Raw genomic sequence first — 16,830 nt, 5'->3', positions numbered from 1 at the left:
GGTAGATGTGGGTTTTTTGGGTAATTTTGGATATAAATTTAAGGGTAGTTAGATCGATCATAAGAGCAGTGTGTTTATTATTTAAAGGGTGACTTTTCATTATATTTCATAATGATAGAGACATGTAATTTAGAAATATAGGGGTATTTTATATTGTTCTTCACAAAATTGCTTATTCTTGTGCTCTCTCTATTATCCAGCAAAATATCCATATAAACACTATAAGATGTTAGCTATACTTTTTTGTTGGATTTATGAATTAACCTATACTTTTTCGTCCATATTTGCATCTTCCTCCAGTTTCATTATACGACATTGTTTTGTCATTATGTTTATACTTAAAATGTTAGCTCAAATTATATAAACTCTTGTTGTAGCTCATGTATAATGACACAATGAATCCAGATTTTGCATTCAAGTTTTTTTTAATCTTATTAGTTGCTGCGATCTTTGAATCCATATTTAGACCCCCTTTGCAACACGAAGGTTTTTCCTGCTGTGAAATTCTTGTGTTTCAAGGGGGCCCTTATGTTGAAACTATAGTGCTGCTTGTACCTATTATTCAAAACTCTCATGTATTATGGGTTCTATATTGTGCTTTTAGCTACTACAATGACAAAATTTCATTTTAGGGATTTAGATATTGGGTTGCCTCCATCAATGAATTATGTGAGTATTATTATCTTTCTATGAAAGTAGAGAGCTTTGAATTATCCATCAATATGGAAATATTATAATGTTTCAGTCAAAATATATAAATTTATCTAAAGTAACAGCTTAGTTAATTTGGCATGGATAGTTAATAGAATTGAAAATGTATTTGTTAGTGACATTGGTACATGAATTGCTAAGGGAATATTTATTCATGATTGCTGAACCGTGTGTTGGTGGTGCATGCTGCCACATAACACACATGTTTACTTTGAGCTAGTTTTTATATACTAATAGTGGTAGAAGTAGATAATCTAGAAACACATATAGGCGTACTTTATAGTTATTTTAATTTTTTTTCATTATAGCATATTATTGATAATTTAGAAGTAAATTTAAGTGGATATGTTAGTTTATTTTTAATAAAGACATATGTGAAAGGTTTAGATCCGAATTTAAAGGGTTATGTATATTATCTACCATTGTGGAAAATGCATAATTTAGATGCCAATAGAGGGGGTTATTTTAGTTATGTTTCATAATGATATATGTAGGTAATTTAGTAACTTTATGTTGCCTTTTCTAATAGCATGTGTAGGTATTTTTCTATCAACAAAATAAATATAATGGCTATCATTGTCAGTAATGATTAGAATGTATCGAATGGATGATCAAATAAAAATATTTTTTTTGAGAATTTATACGAATTATTTTTAACTTATTTTATGAGGATTAACATAGAGGCTCTATTAGGGGACTCCAATTATTGAATAAGATTTGTAAAGATTTCTAGAATTTATATTTTTTTCTAGCATGTATCCTAGGATCAACGTGAAGACTCTGTTGGAGGCCTTCAAAGCCTGTTCTCTTGAGCTTATCTGTCGAATCTGGCAACCATTCAACAGTGTTTTTCTCTCACAAAAAATCAGCGAACGTTACTTTCAGCCATGACTTTTCAAACAAACGAACGGACTTAAGATAAAATACATACTTGATATTGATAAAGTATGTATTGTGCTTTACCAAAGATAAAGTGTACTTGAATTAGGTAATCGGTGTCGTTACTGTCTTCTCTTTAATTTCCTCTTCTCACAAATGCATTACAGGCACGCTACCGATTTGGCAAAAAGAGAGGAGTATCCCCGGGCATGAGTACCGGACCTCTACGACATGTCTGCATTTTACAGGCACATAAAATAAATCAAGTCTGTTTTAGTGCGGTCAGATGAGTAAAGAGTGATGAGTAAAATTAATTGACTGATAGTGATTTCTGGTCGATTTAAGTTTAACTAGCAGGAGCTAGTACTTTCCAATCATTGCTTTCATCCTCACAGAGAATTGCATGGACATAGAATATATAGGTAGCACTATTATTTTAGCACAAAGACGTGTATGACTCGCAGCTACTCCGTATCATATGACCAAGGAGAAGCTGTCTAAGTGCATTCTAGATTGTTCTGACATAGGCTGCGGTTCACTTTACAATCCGGGAGAGCAATCAATCTATTCTAACCGCGACGCATTTCCTCCCTAACATTTCGCTTTACTAGCTAGCTAGCTCGATCCTAATCCTCGCCGTCGTCGTCATGGATCAGCAACGCTTTCGAAAATCTTCCAGACCACCTCACCAATCTGTCATAGCTAGCTGATCACCACGACTCCACGACGAGCGCTGGCCGGCCGCCTGCTGCCGATTTGGTACTGCTAGTATATGCTGCTGCTAGCTAGGCATACCGGTTTCTTGATGTAAACGGACATGGACACTTGAGTGACATACCTAATTCTCATACTACGCCCCAGGCACTTTAGGTGGGTGGTTACAGGGTGCATAACGTACTCGACCGACCCACCTCTCACCTGAAAAACCAAGGTGACGTTACCATCAGTTGCATTTTTGCAGCAAGCAGCCAAGCGCGTCTCCCTCCTTTAGCCCGGCCGTCGCCCTCCGATGGCGCCCCACTACGACCACCACCCCCGCCGGCGCCTTTGTCCCGTCTCGGCTCTCTCGTTCGCTCGCGCGCGCGGGCGGACGACGGAGCAGGGGGACGACGGGTGCAGCAGCTAGCAGGGATCGAGCGGTGGCATGGCAACTGCATGACAGCTTGAGATGTGTCACTTGCTTCGGCCGATGGTGACGAGGACTGAAGAGTACTGGACTACTGGGTACAGCAGTGAGCTCACTGCGGTTGGTCCAGTTGGTAGCTTAACCTAGCGGCTACCGCTCTCACGGTCCTAGAGTACCGTGGTCCGTGGCCTTGATTTTTGGAGGGCTTTCTTTCAGTGGCAGCCATGCGTTCCAGAATCCAGAGAATGAGACAAGCCTCTTGCTCCTGCAGAGCAGATAGAATCCGTTCGCTTATCTTATAACCTATTTTTTTTCTTGATTACTGGGCTTTCTTGATTTTTTTTTCTAATAATAAATCAGTAAACAATATTTTCAATTATTGCTTTTTAGACAAACGAACAGACTCGTTCTTCCTCAGCCTCGTCCGTTTTTCCTCACCTCCTAAGCGAGCGATTCCATAAAAAAATAATTCTCATTTTTCAAAAAGTCAAATGGACTAAACTTTGACTAAATTTATGTAAAATAGTACAAACATTCATGGTGCAAAATAAATTACATTAGATTATTTATAGAATATGTTTTTGTAAAAAAAATATTTAGAGTAAAAAATGTTAATAATATTTACTATAAATTTGATTAAATTTAAACTACTTGGACTGACACGTATTTTATTATTGCATTCTTTCACACATATGGAGGTAGTACGTGCTATAGGCTAGGCTTACCTGATCATCCGATGGCTGATGGCTTCCCTCCGATCCTATGCGCCGAACGAAAATGACATGCTTATTGTTGTCAGCGTCACACTGTTGCTGAACATGTATGGAGAACGCTGACGGTTAAAATTTGTCCATGCATTGTGCAAGTAGTCAAGTGCAGCTATAGCACATATGCATAGTAGCATCATATCACCCCCTCCAAAATTCCCCACCACTTACTTTCCATGTTCACTCACAACCAGATTTTTCAATTTCTCCTAGTGATGTGGGGTTCTCCTAGTGTTTTAGCACTCAAAATTTAGTATAAACTTTCCCTAGTAAATGTCTCCTAGTGAGGATTCCCTAGTATTTTGACTAGTGGTAGTGTTTTATTACTAACTAAAAACACTAGGAGAACTTCACCATTTTGGTAGTGACTGCACCATGTAAAAATAGGTGAAGCACGCTGAAGATAAGTCAAGAAAGCTGACTAGCAGCAAATTCTTTGGTCTGGACTCTCTAGTGGAATGCATCCCCGGAGTATGAGTGTATGACAGCAACAGCTAGCTGATATTAAGTAGGTATGCTCCCTGTTTTTTCTTTCTGATAACCTTTTTTCTATTATAAAAATTGACAGAAAGAGCATGTATTTATATGCAAAATTCAGATAAAATACAAAAATATAAAACGTTATTATAACCTGTCACTTCAAATCAATTCCTCCCAGTGATTAGTTGCCATGTTTGCTTTTGGCCTTATTTAGTTGACGAAATAAAAAGTTTTTAGGTACTGCAGCATATTCGTTTTTATTTGATAATTTTGTCCAATCATGGACTATTAGCCTCAAAAGATTCGTCTCGCAAATTACAGATAAACTATGTAATTAGTTATTTTTACTTATATTTAATGCTCTATGCATAAGACACAAGATTTGATGCGACAGATAATCTTATATTTTTTTTTTAGTTTTTGGAGGATCTAAACAAGCCCTTTAACAAAGCATACCAAACATAAAAAGTGTGCTTAGTGCCGTGGGGCTGGACAACAGTACAGCTAGAGATTCTCAGTATCCTGTGGGAGCATAGGCTGCAAGATTAAATCCTTTTCTACAGCCCAATATGGCTGAAAGTCATGTAGTTTTTGTCGTGCACAAAACGTGCCCTGAAGCAAAGCTGTCATCACGATCCTTACCAGCATACTTCCACAGTGTCAATTGTTGCCATAGTTCCGAATCCAAAAGGGCTCTTGTATAGTTCTAGGCTATTCAATTGCGGACCATATCCCAAACGTTGTCTCATTTCACATCGCGGTGGACGCAGGTTACACTGGCAGATATAAGCTAGAACAGTTTCAGTAATGTGCCCGAAAGCAACTCCTAAAATGCGTGTTGGTCAAACTTTTTTAATATTGATTAACTTTATAGAAAAGAGTATCAATATATATATTCTATGATAAATCTAATGGTATTAAGGTACTATAGATTTTAGCGTTTTTTCTATAAATTTAGTCAAAGTTTTGAAAGTTTAGCTACAACTTATAAGTTGCAGCTTTCAGAGACAGATAGAGTACATGACAACAATGATCCTGGTCAAATGCAATTGGGTACTATTTATATCGGATGTGGTTTGAATCACACACCAGAAATGGCATTGGACGCCCAGGCCGCTACGGCCAAAGAACACAGTGAGATCTCACTCTTTCGTGATGAAGGACGGAGAGATTTACAAGCAAACCTCCAAAGAATAAACAACGTATTTGCGTGATGAAGAACCAACTAGTTTTCGAGAAAACTAGCAAAGAAACTGTTGAAGTTCTCGCCCGGGAGGGACACTGTCAGGGCAAGGACGTTGGCGGGTTGTCCTAGACTCCTAGGTCAGCCGATGAGCCTAGGCGCCATCCTTGGCTGTGGATTAAGGGATGAACAGTATGAAGGTTGAAGGAAATGAGAAAAGGGGTAAAAGGAGTAGATTGATATGTTTGTATGTCGACTGGATAGATAGAAACTTAATCGGCCATGATCCTCTCTCTCTCTCTCTCTCTCTCTCTATATATATATATATATATATATATATATATATATATATATATATATATATATAGTCTTATTCCGGTAGGAAACCTCTCCAAGTCTTATTTTTCAAGTTTTCCATGAGTTTGGAACAGTTTGGATCGGAGTCTCGAAGGCCAGATCCGAACAGGTCTGCCGGAAGTCGAGTCGGAACTCCCGACGTGGGTCAGAACTCCCGACTCAGGTCAAAACTCTCAACTCGGGTCGGACATCCCGGCGTTTTTTAGAAGTCATGACTCATGTTGAAGCTTCCGACTTGGGTCAGAACTCTAGACAACGGAGCATCTTCTCGAGGGCATAACTTCTTCATCTGGACTCCGAATTAGACATTCCATATATATTTTTTTGACCATCTTGATAAGAGAAACACAATGGTGAAGTATGTTCTACATTCTAACAACTTTACAAAATGGACAATTTTTGTTGTCAACATATGCCCCTGTTTTCAAGTAAATGATACATAAACTTGAAAACACTTAAGCAAACAAAATAAAATAGCAATGATGCCCATTTATTCAGTGACTAAGGGCAATGTATACATCGGTCATATTTGTTTTAAGGGCAATACATGTATCGGCCATTGTTTAGAGAACACTTTGGGCTTCTTGCCAAACACTTGGAAAGTATATTTTTATGCACCTCCCGTTGATTGCTCTTGGAGACTATCTCCTTGCAACGTTGTCTCCAGTGAATATGAATTGCCAAAGATCACTTTGATCACTCCACAAGGACTTCCTCAACTTGGTGACCTTTTGCCAAACTTATTGCTCATCATCCACTTGGTAGCATAATTTTCCATACCTAACACCATTCATAAAAATGAAATGTGCCCATAGAGCTTTAGACCAAAATTTAGATCAGCTCCTTGGATTATCCCAATTCTCTTCTTCATGAGGTTGACCAAAGTCCATAGATTTCTCCCATAACCATACTTGCTTGATCAAATCCTACATACCTCAATAATAAGTCTTCAACATTTCTTTGATAGAACTCATGGTGCAAAACAAAATTGCACTTCATCAAACATTTATCAACTTTGGTGCTTAGATCATGTGAATACCGCAATATGGAAGTTATACAATCATTCAAATCAACTATGTCATTGTTGGAATTCAAGTTGGGCCAATTTGGTATTTCCTTAGCGAGCCAAAGGAGAGTCGACTTAGCCAACTTGGGGAATCAGCCGACTCTGCTACTCCTACACACACAACAATAAAGTTTTCTTGCACTAGCCTTTCTTTGATGTAAAAAAAATATGCCTACCAATGTTAAGGCCAGATGCTTATTGAACTAACATCTTGGCCTTCTGATTTTCATGCCTTGAAACATGCTGAATTCGAAATTTAATAAAAGAAACGATTATATCAAGACACATATCAAGATGAGCATAATGTGATCCTTTAGAACATCGAGACAAACCAATGACTTGTTGCACCACTAGTAAAGAATCACCACAGGCTTCAACATGTCATACCTCATGGATTGCAATTTAGCCAAGCAAATAAGAAAAAATCACGTTCGGTTTGATTTTTTGTGCAAATGTAATTTTAATCAGCTTGATGTCTTAAACAACACCATTGTGAGAAAATAATGATCATGCCAACATCTTAGCCTTATTAGTAAGCCGATTAATCAAATTGTCATATCCATGAATTAAATCAAGATACATATATCATTATGCCCCTGAGACCTAAAAGCCGCAAAAGTGAATTCTATGGGAACTTTCTAATAGTACGATGGTTGCAAACATTCATCGACTATATTTTATACTGAGGGTGATATCAAAATATCGGCCATATGAATTCATTCACAAGAGCATGCATAATCAAAATAAATAATTTGGCTCTTGATCATTGATAAGAAAAATAATTTGGCAACCCTCCATAACATAAAGATCCATACCACCATACCACGGACCAAAATAAGGAGCTGAGGGATAACCACGCATACCAGGGAATGAATTCCACATAAGCATTGGTAGAGAGTATGGATGATGCCATGCCCACAAATTTTGATGATTTGGTGCAAACCTCCAATTTGACAATTGTTTCTTGAATCTTCTTCTCTCCTTTGCCTTTGTTGCACCACTTGTTTGAGCATCATCCTTCTGAATTTGAATACTTTCTTTAGGAATCCATGCTAAACCTTTTCCTTTCAGCTTCTCTACACTAAACTTCTGCAACTTCTTCTCTTGCCATTTTGGTAAACCGATTGAGCATATCAGATTTATTTCAATATTAGACAATGGCAAATCTTTCTTGATTTTGGGCACTCTCATCTTCTTTAGTTCAGATTTGGCACCTAGAATATCAATAGGTGATTTTTTTTTTCATTTCTTTGCCATCAATAGCTAGATTTTTCAACAATGTAATTGTTGATGGTTGTCAACCATCCATTTCAAATCGGCAATCAACCATGAAAAAGGATAAATAATGAAATACAACATAGTAATAGGTGTTTAACTGACATAGTTCAAGAGATTTTGGCGAATCTGTGTTCTACAGGGTGTTATCTAGAAAATAACAGAATAAATAGAGAATGTTGGTACAAAAAGCATATTCCACGATAGTGTGTGAAAGGTCCTAATATGGCTAGAGGGGGGTGAATAGTCTATTTAAAAATTCTACAAAACACTAGAGCAAATATTAGTACAACAAAAAGGCGTAATAAATTTTGCTCTAGCTCTATAAGAGTTGTAAGCCACATATCCAACAATTCTAGTTACTAAGATCACTAGCACATAATAGCTACGTCACTACAAGGTACACTAGTGAACTAAGGTACACAAGGTAAACTAGCAACTAAACTAATTACACTACTTTGCGGTAAGTAAATGGAGAGGATGAGAAGAAATGGAACCCTTTATGGAGTAATATTGAGAAGAAATGGCATATGAAGACATTGAATACTCAAGTAGTTAAATTGGTTCTATTCTCTTGTTCTTAAGTATAGGTATGTTGTACTATCAAGGGGGATGCAATACAAATGATAGAGAAGTCTCAAGTGCTCAAACTAACTAAACCCAAGTGCTAACATGAGAGAAAACACTTAGCACTGCACCTACAAAAGTTGATCTTGAAGCTTGTTCTCTATAGGGTTGTATAGCCCTCGAAACAAGCTTTCTGAAAAGTCCAAGATCACTGCAAATGGAGTTCGAAGTAAAAAGTTATGACTTTTTCCGTGAGGTGACCTGTGCTGTTTTTAGGAGGGCGGCAGTGCCACCCCTATACAGTCACAATGGCTAGTTTTTAAATCCTAATGACTAGTTAAAGTGGGATGAGTATGGATGAGTATATATACTCATCCCACAGCTCTAGGTCGTGCTAGTGATGCTCCAGACATTCCAAAGCCTCTCCCTAACCCTCTCTTTGTGAGAGTGAAGTGCTTAGTGCACAATTAAGTGTTGGGGTTGTGTGATTAAGAGCTTGAGAGCAGATTAGAGCAATCTAACCTTGAGCACTTGTTGGGCTTCATCGATCTTCTTTGTGCATTTGTTACTCTTGGAGGTGAAGCCTTTATTGGCAAATCTTAACGCACACCGGCTAGAGTAAGATGTGACAAGTATCTAGAAAGGGTGGCGCCTAACCAGCACTGCTTAAATGCAAGCCTGAGCTGTTACTAGGATAGGGTGTCAGGCTACCCTAAGCACGGCCCAAAAATGCTAAGCAACGCTAAACTCTAGCGGTGACGCAAGACGTACCAAGGGTAACTCTGCAAACGCACAGATACCGCTGTAGCATTTCAACCGGGGTGAGTATCCGTGGTGTCGTAATTTATAGTTCGCTCACGGGAAGCGGACTAAGACTCTCTAATAAATATATGGATGGATATCCGTGGTTTGTGTCTACTCAATCTAAGTTCACTAGTGCTAATAGGGGGGGTAAGAATAGCAAGATAGAATAGTAAATAAGTTAGATAAAGGTAAGTAAATATAACTGGTAGTGAGCTAGCTAGGTGGGAGGACAACGAGTAAGGACTCCTATGTATCTAACTCTACTTCTGTGTTCTAATCCTAATCAATGTAAATGACTCAACTAGACTAGTATCCAAACAGTCTTATGTGGTGGGAAGTCGACTGCAATAGGAGGACGAAACTCCTATCCAAGCGGACCTTTGTCTTATGGGCGCCTACAGACCGTACCCGACGTGAATAGAACCTACTAGGAAGCAGAGGCCTGTCACGCTTCGCCGCCGGCCGCTAACATGTTTGATATGGTGGCATCCACTAATAAGCGCTAGCCTAAACACCTCGCTTACACTAGTCTTATGACTTCAACTGTCACGTAAATAGCCAAAGCCCCTAATGGTAGTGGAACACACACAAGGTGTTGAAGACACTAATCTAACTAAGGCAACTACACTAATAAGACTAAGACACAACACTACTACAAGTATAGTAATGCACTAAGCAATACTCAAAGTAAAGACTTGAAGTAATATTTAGTAAAGTAAAGAAAGACTATATTAATATAAAGAATGTAATACAAGAGAAAAAGTACAAGAGCTATACTAGACTCTCCAAAAGACAGCTCTGGAGACCCGAGCTTCGTTCGACTCGACTCTAACTCCCACTCTAGACTAGACTACACTACACTTGATCTCCTAAGGAAATGAAATGATAGATGGAAGATGTGAGAGATGCCTTGATGGAGGTGGAGGACCCCTCCTTATATAGGGGTGAGAGAGGGGGTGCCACGTCAGCGATCCGCGTGCTCCTTCCTTCTCCACCCTTGGATGCACCGACCTCCCAACCACCTTAGATGGATGGTTGGAGCATTGCCACACATGAGGAAGGTCGGTGGGAGTGAACCGACTTCAGATGGGGCCAACATGTCGGTCGGCCGACCTGCCCTTTTGCTGATAATGGGTCCCTCTGACCTTCTGGAAGATCCTTAAGTCAGTGGGAGGTTGGGCCAGGTGGCATCACCCCATTGGTCGGTCGGCCGACCGACCTTTGGAGCCCCTGGCCCACTTCTGGCCTCCTAGTGGTGTCCCCACTTGTCATGTGAAGTGTTGTCCAAAATTGAGTCTAGTTGCACACTTGCTTGCTTCCATGTAGGCCCAAGGATCCATGTGCTAAGTGTTTGAATCGTTGAGGGCAAGCACACTTGGATCCAAGGGTTGGGATTGACTCCTTGGAGTATGTCGTGGCTCATGCCATGGAGGGGAGCCCCTGGTGGGCCCAAACCCCGGTCGGTCGACCTAGGTTATGGGGCCTATAGGGCTCATTTCCTTCTTCCCTGCATTGAACATAAATATGTTCATGTGATGCTTATCTTCCTTAAATCGAGGACTATTGATAGGCTTTTGAGTATATAAAACTTGGTCTTATTTCCCGTCAACAGCCTCCTAGACGGCTAGACGTCGCCTGGCGAGCTCCCGTGCTTGTGATGAGTAGCGGGACAATTTGTAATCATCTCTTGCAGCTAGTGAAATCACCCCTCCTTCAAGAGGTAATACTCTTGTTTGCAGAATGAGGGAAGGGCAAGCCTTGGTGGCAAGCCGGCCCTTGTGTGGGAACCTCAACAACGTGGACTTAGGCCAGCTTTAGTGGCAATGCCGAACCATAGGATAAATATCGTGTGCTGATTTACATTCTTGCATTACTATTGTTGTTGAGGTGCTTATAGGGTTTGTGGCCGATTTACTTGGTGGTACTTGTTCTGCTGTGTATAACTATTGTGCAGTGACTAACTTACTTGCAGGAAGCTAGGAAATTTGCCTAATCCAAATCTCCTTGGTTACATTTTGAATTGTACTAAGTTCTTCCTGCGTAGGGCGTCAATGCCACCCTCCAAGGCTGGCAGTGCCGCCCTCTAATCTGATAGAGTTTTGAGTTGAAACTTTGTAGATTTTTGACTAGATATTTCTAGTACATCTTCACCAAGTTTGGGCTATGTTGGACACATGATTGCAGGAAGTGCCACCCTCAAAGGGAGATAGTTTCGCTCTGAGTTTTAATTTCTATTTGAGCTGAATTCTTGTAGGCCTATTCACACCCCTCTAGGCCTCCTAGGCGACATCAAGGTCCTTTCAACGAGCTCCTCCAATATCATCCATGGCCCATCATCTAGAGCTCTCGTTAGACCCGACGCCTGGTGGAAATAGATTAGGAAAACATTGTCTCCTAGATCTTTGCAAGAAATTTCCTTCACACGGCACCAAATCCATCCCATCAATTGCTCAATGACATCAGGACAGACATTCCCCTCCAATAACAACTTTTCCACTGCCTAGGAAGATCAAAATTCACCCCACTTATAGGTTCTGCCCAATCTTAATGCTTCTCTTCTCCTCTTCCGACGAAAGCTACAGCTTCTTCAACACCCTCCATCAGGGAAACACCATGGAACCAGCCCCCGATCCACCGGAGATAGTGACGGTTCGTACCATCTCCGCTCTCTAATCTCTACTCTCGACGTTTTACATTCCAAACAATTTGTAGTTGTATCCAAAAACTACAAACTATCTTAATATGGAACTAATGAGAGGCACAAGGTTGTCCGCCCCATACATCCCGATGTGTGCTTGCTGTCATTGGGCCGGTGGATCGCGAGGAGGACAAGATCATAAGGAGGCGGCGGCGTCACGAGGTCTCACAAGTGGGTGTCACACGAGGCAGAGGCAGTGTCACTGAGGAGGAGGAGATCATGAGAGGGATTGTTGTTTCCTTTTCTTTTTTATATTGCATTGGGGAATCGCGGTGAAAGCGGGCGGGGATCGCAGAGATGGCGGTTTCCTTATTTTTATCGCACAGAGACCAGGGATCGCAAGCGCAAACTGATGAGGTGAGGTGAAGTTTTGTCGCACCACAATGTTGTCTGATCTTTAGTCTTTTTAATTGTGAGAGATTCAGTCAAAGTTTAGATTGTTTGACTCATTAAAAAGCGACAATTACATTCTTTTATGGATAAGGGAATACTTATTAGCAACTAGAATTATTAGACGATAGGTATAATCCTGTGTCCGTTCATTAAAAAGAAGAATTACTCTTTCTATCACTAAATAAATAGATTTCTACTCCCTCCGTCCCACAAATAAACGGATTTCTTTGATCTCTATGATTCATGTTTGACCGTTCGTCTTATTCAAAAAATTAATAAATATTATTATTTTTTATGACTTATTTTATTGTTAGATATATTTTTATAATAATTTATTTATTTTATTATTTGTAAAAAAAATTAAATAAGACGAATGGTCAAACATGAATTCTACTAGTCAAAGAAATGCAATTATTTATAGAACGGAGAGAGTAACTTAATAATTACTCTTTGTATCCGGTGTTCACCACCACCACCAGCCTACTATTTATTTTCCTCGAAGTCTCCTCCATCCGTTCCCATCTTGGAATCAAGATATGTGTAGTAAATGTTATAACAAGTATGCTATTAGGGTGTCTACAATGGAAAATTGTAAATAGCTAGCTAGATGAGACTTAGAATTAATAAAAAAGGATCACTTTACTGGAGAGTTATGTGAGGTGTGAGAGAGTTATCTCTGCGAGATTGTGCTAGATTAGCTATTTGATCTCTCTTTTTTATAGTTATCTGGCATGTGTCTAGCATAGAAGGAAGATATAGTGGACATTGTATGCAGTGATGAGAATAGTAATGATCGCCTAAGCCAAAGAATAACAAAAGAAACTGTACGCTGAATTTATTGAAATATCTAGCATCCATTCATATGTTACAACAAAATTTAGTACATGATACACTTGAAATAGAGTACTAATTTCATATCAGGCTCAACATGTATTTGCCCTATTTCCTAAGAATGTATAGTTTCAATATAGGCAGTTTATTATTACTATTCATATGACTGTAAGATCACATCAGTTTGGCAGGTATTACCAAATTATGACCTTCTGAATGCCAAATGGGGGTGCTATAAGAAGCTTGGACATCTACCATGCCCGCCAGGTAGACTTAGCCATCAATAGAGATGACCACTCTGGTTTGCATTGGTGGAGATAAGTTATGTCATCATGCCAGGGATGATGGGGTCTGGTTTGCACATGGTAAAGACAACAACAAGAAACAGTGTTAGCAAGCATGCACATTGTAATATTTTTCTGAAACTATAAAAGAGCTATTCTGTAAGATCACATCAGTTTGGCAGGTATTACCAAATTATGACCTTCTGAATGCCAAATGGGGTGCTACAAGAAGCTTGAACATCTACCATGCCCGCCAGGTAGACTTAGCCATCAATAGAGATGATCACTCTGGTTTGCATTGATGGAGATAAGTTATGTCGTCATGCCAGGGATGATGGGGTCTGGTTTGCACATGGTAAAGACAACAACAAGAAACAGTGTTAGCAAGCATGCACATTGTAATATTTTTCTGAAACTATAAAAGAGCTATTCGTATATGGTGTATTTGGATTTTTCAGCACTTATTGGGACTGGAACCTAGAAGTACCTGAAATATCAAGGCAGTTTCTTAGCACCTTCTGAGCATGTAACTTTGCTTTCTTCTAGATAAAGACTTATAAGTCTTTTTTAGTTTCACAGAAAAAAATAAAGTCAACTCATTAGAGGACAATTTTCATATAAACTAATAAATAGTGCCATACTCAAAATTATGTGTCTGTCCCCAAAGATTACATTAACTTTTTATTTTTCATTGGAAAAAGGTATGGTGCTATATATTACCCCTTTATGGAGTTCAAAAACAATCATCTTAGATATGTCATGTGACATATCTGATTACAAATTGAACATTAGGGTGTCGAACCTTCTCCAATATAGTTAGTTCATCTCTGAAAGAGTTTCTAAAACAAAGATATTTTATACTCCCTTTGTTCTAAATTATAAATCACTTTGACCTTTTCTGGTACATCAAATTTGCAATGTATCTAGATACATAGCAATTCAATGTATTAAAAAGTCAAATCAATTTATAGTTTGGAACGGAAGTGGTATATAATTTAATTAAAAACATAATTGGTAACTAAGCACAGATATTTCTTTCAAAAAAACTGAGCACAAACAAAGATTGTAAGAGGATCAGAACTAATGTATCTCACAAGATGACACATTAAACAAATCCATTTGCATAGTACAAACAAAGGCTTGTAAGAAAGCATACACTAATCGTCTAATCCTATGCATCAACAGTCGCATAGGATAAGGCTGGCAACAGAAATGAGTCACACACTAACCCTCTTGCACTTGTAACAGAAAAATTAGTGCCACAATTATTTGAGTCAGAACATAAAAAAATAATGCTTAGTATTAATGTTCACAACTTCCATTTGTAGCTAATTATTAACATTACATGAGTTTTCACCGAGCATCTCTGGGCAGAGGAAATCAGCTTGGGCAAAAAATTGCTCTTATGGACAATAGAGTGGACATTTCAGATGTCTCATTGGTACAGAAAAAACATAGATAAAAATTTCTCTCATATTGTTACATCACAAGACTCAAAGAACTTTCCAAAGATAGAGTTGCCCCATGAAAGAAAATAATGATAGTCAAAGAGTATGAAACTCACATCTTGACTGATGGCTTGATGCTATGACTGTTCGGCCAGCGTCCCTCATCAACCCCTGCAGTGTCGAAGCACTGCATATATATATTTTTTGTTGCAAATCAATCACTATAGCAAATGATAGATTCCAAAAGAGATGAAATAGAAGTGCATAACCAGTGGTGGGCTCATCTAGGATGAGCAACCTAGGCTTCATCAGTACCTCCATAGCCATGCTGACCGGCCCTGCTCTTATCGCTGCCACCTGATCCCCCATAGGTGCCAGGTACCAATTCTAGATGACTATATATATGTTGGCACAACCGTGCAACCCCAGCTCAACAATGGTGACCTCGATCAGGGCCTGCTTCTCCTCCCTTGGCATCTTATTGGGGAGATGGAAACGTGCAAAATATTAATTAGATTGTCTCCCTTACTGTCATATTCAAGTTGTCATCTTGTGTCACATAGTCCCGACTCCTGAAATTGCAGATTGACAATAGGTCTCAGTATAAAGGTGAGAATTCATGGTGTAATTTGTGACCAAGCGGTTCAATGACTTTGATCAGTTCTTCAAATATACATGCCATAACAAATATATTTAAACATTGTTTTATTCTGGATTCCATAGCAAATATAAACCATATTGTTACATGATTTCCATAGGACAAATATATATTAATTATTACTTGTGGAAAATCTTCATTCATCATTAATTGATCATATATATTAATGCCAAAGCAACTACATAATCAAACACTCCTTCTCATGTACCATACTCTATACGCGAGTCAATAATGCAGATCTGGTAGTATTCTGCAATCAGATTTGACCTCAAGAAAGGAATCATATGTTGTTGTTAGCAAACTGCTTGTTGTAGCTAGGACCACCAAGAATGTAACATTTAAACATGTCATCACTGAATCTAATTAAACTGTCTTTCTACCTGATTTCTGTAACAGAGTGTCCATCATTTAGTTTGCTCTTATCTCACAAGACAACAGACTATTGTGTGAGCAAACCAACGGGAAAAAATCAGGTACTGCTAAGAAAAAAACAAAGCATCTAGTGGCGTCGTGTAGGTGGAGCGGAGGCCATGGTCTGCCACTACAGAGCAGATGCGGACAACATAGGGGAAAAGTGATGATGCAGTAGGCGTTGGCTGTAGGGGAAATGTGCGAACGATGTAGTTAGAGTTGGTTGTAGATGGGTTCGTCACCTGCGAGAGCCTGGCGGCGGTGCACGCGGAGGATGCAAGGCAGGCGATGTCCTTCTCGGCGTCGCGTTGGGTGCGGACCAAGAAGTCGAGGAGGGCCATTTTGCAGAGCCGGAGTATGGCCTGGACCTCGGCGACGTGGCACCTAAGGTCAAGCAGCGCCTCCCAGAACGTGCCATGTGTGTCGGCGAGGGCGAGGAGGCCGTCTAGGAGATGGTCCGTGGTGGCGTCGGCGCTGGCGGCATGGAGGGCGGCGTGGGGCTCCTGGAGGAGGAGGAGCTCGGCACGTCGAGGTGGTCCGCGGGCGAGGGGCGCACGACGACGAGGGCGACCGAGTGGAATCCGATCATTGATTGGAATTGATTTCCTTTTTTGCAATCGACAGCCAGGCAAAGGACGTCTCGATCGTGGGGGAGAAGGTCCCACCTGCCGCCGCCTTTCTTCTGTACATGGGGTGCTAGGATCGCAGAGGTGGACCGAGGCGGAGCGAAACAATTGTCATACCATTTCACGGTCTTAGTTTTTTCTTTTTAATTGTAGGAGAATAGAATTTCGTGGACTAGCTATTTGGCAACGATTGAGGACACCTTTAGAGCAATCACCAATCAATGTGCAACTACTATAGTTGATAAAGAGTAGTATGGTATTTTCTC

The 16,830-nt window shown here is 39.7% G+C and overlaps 1 long non-coding RNA gene across 2 annotated transcripts; it reads right to left on the bottom strand.

The window, feature by feature from the left end:
- On the bottom strand, positions 13,117-16,551 carry LOC110434513. 2 transcript variants are annotated; one of them, XR_002452017.1, is made up of 6 exons: positions 16,181-16,548; positions 15,185-15,441; positions 14,986-15,056; positions 13,909-13,983; positions 13,611-13,762; positions 13,117-13,488 (listed from the first exon to the last, which is right to left on the bottom strand). It is a non-coding gene; the product is annotated as an uncharacterized LOC110434513 (long non-coding RNA). The 2 variants fall into 2 exon arrangements; XR_002452016.1 differs by having other exon boundaries at positions 13,117-13,762; positions 16,181-16,551.

This window comes from Sorghum bicolor, chromosome 4 (genome assembly GCF_000003195.3).
Source record: "Sorghum bicolor cultivar BTx623 chromosome 4, Sorghum_bicolor_NCBIv3, whole genome shotgun sequence".
Classification (NCBI taxonomy): domain Eukaryota; kingdom Viridiplantae; phylum Streptophyta; class Magnoliopsida; order Poales; family Poaceae; genus Sorghum; species Sorghum bicolor.
The sequence above is the reverse complement of the archived record's forward strand: the minus strand, read 5'-3'. Positions and strand labels throughout refer to the sequence as shown.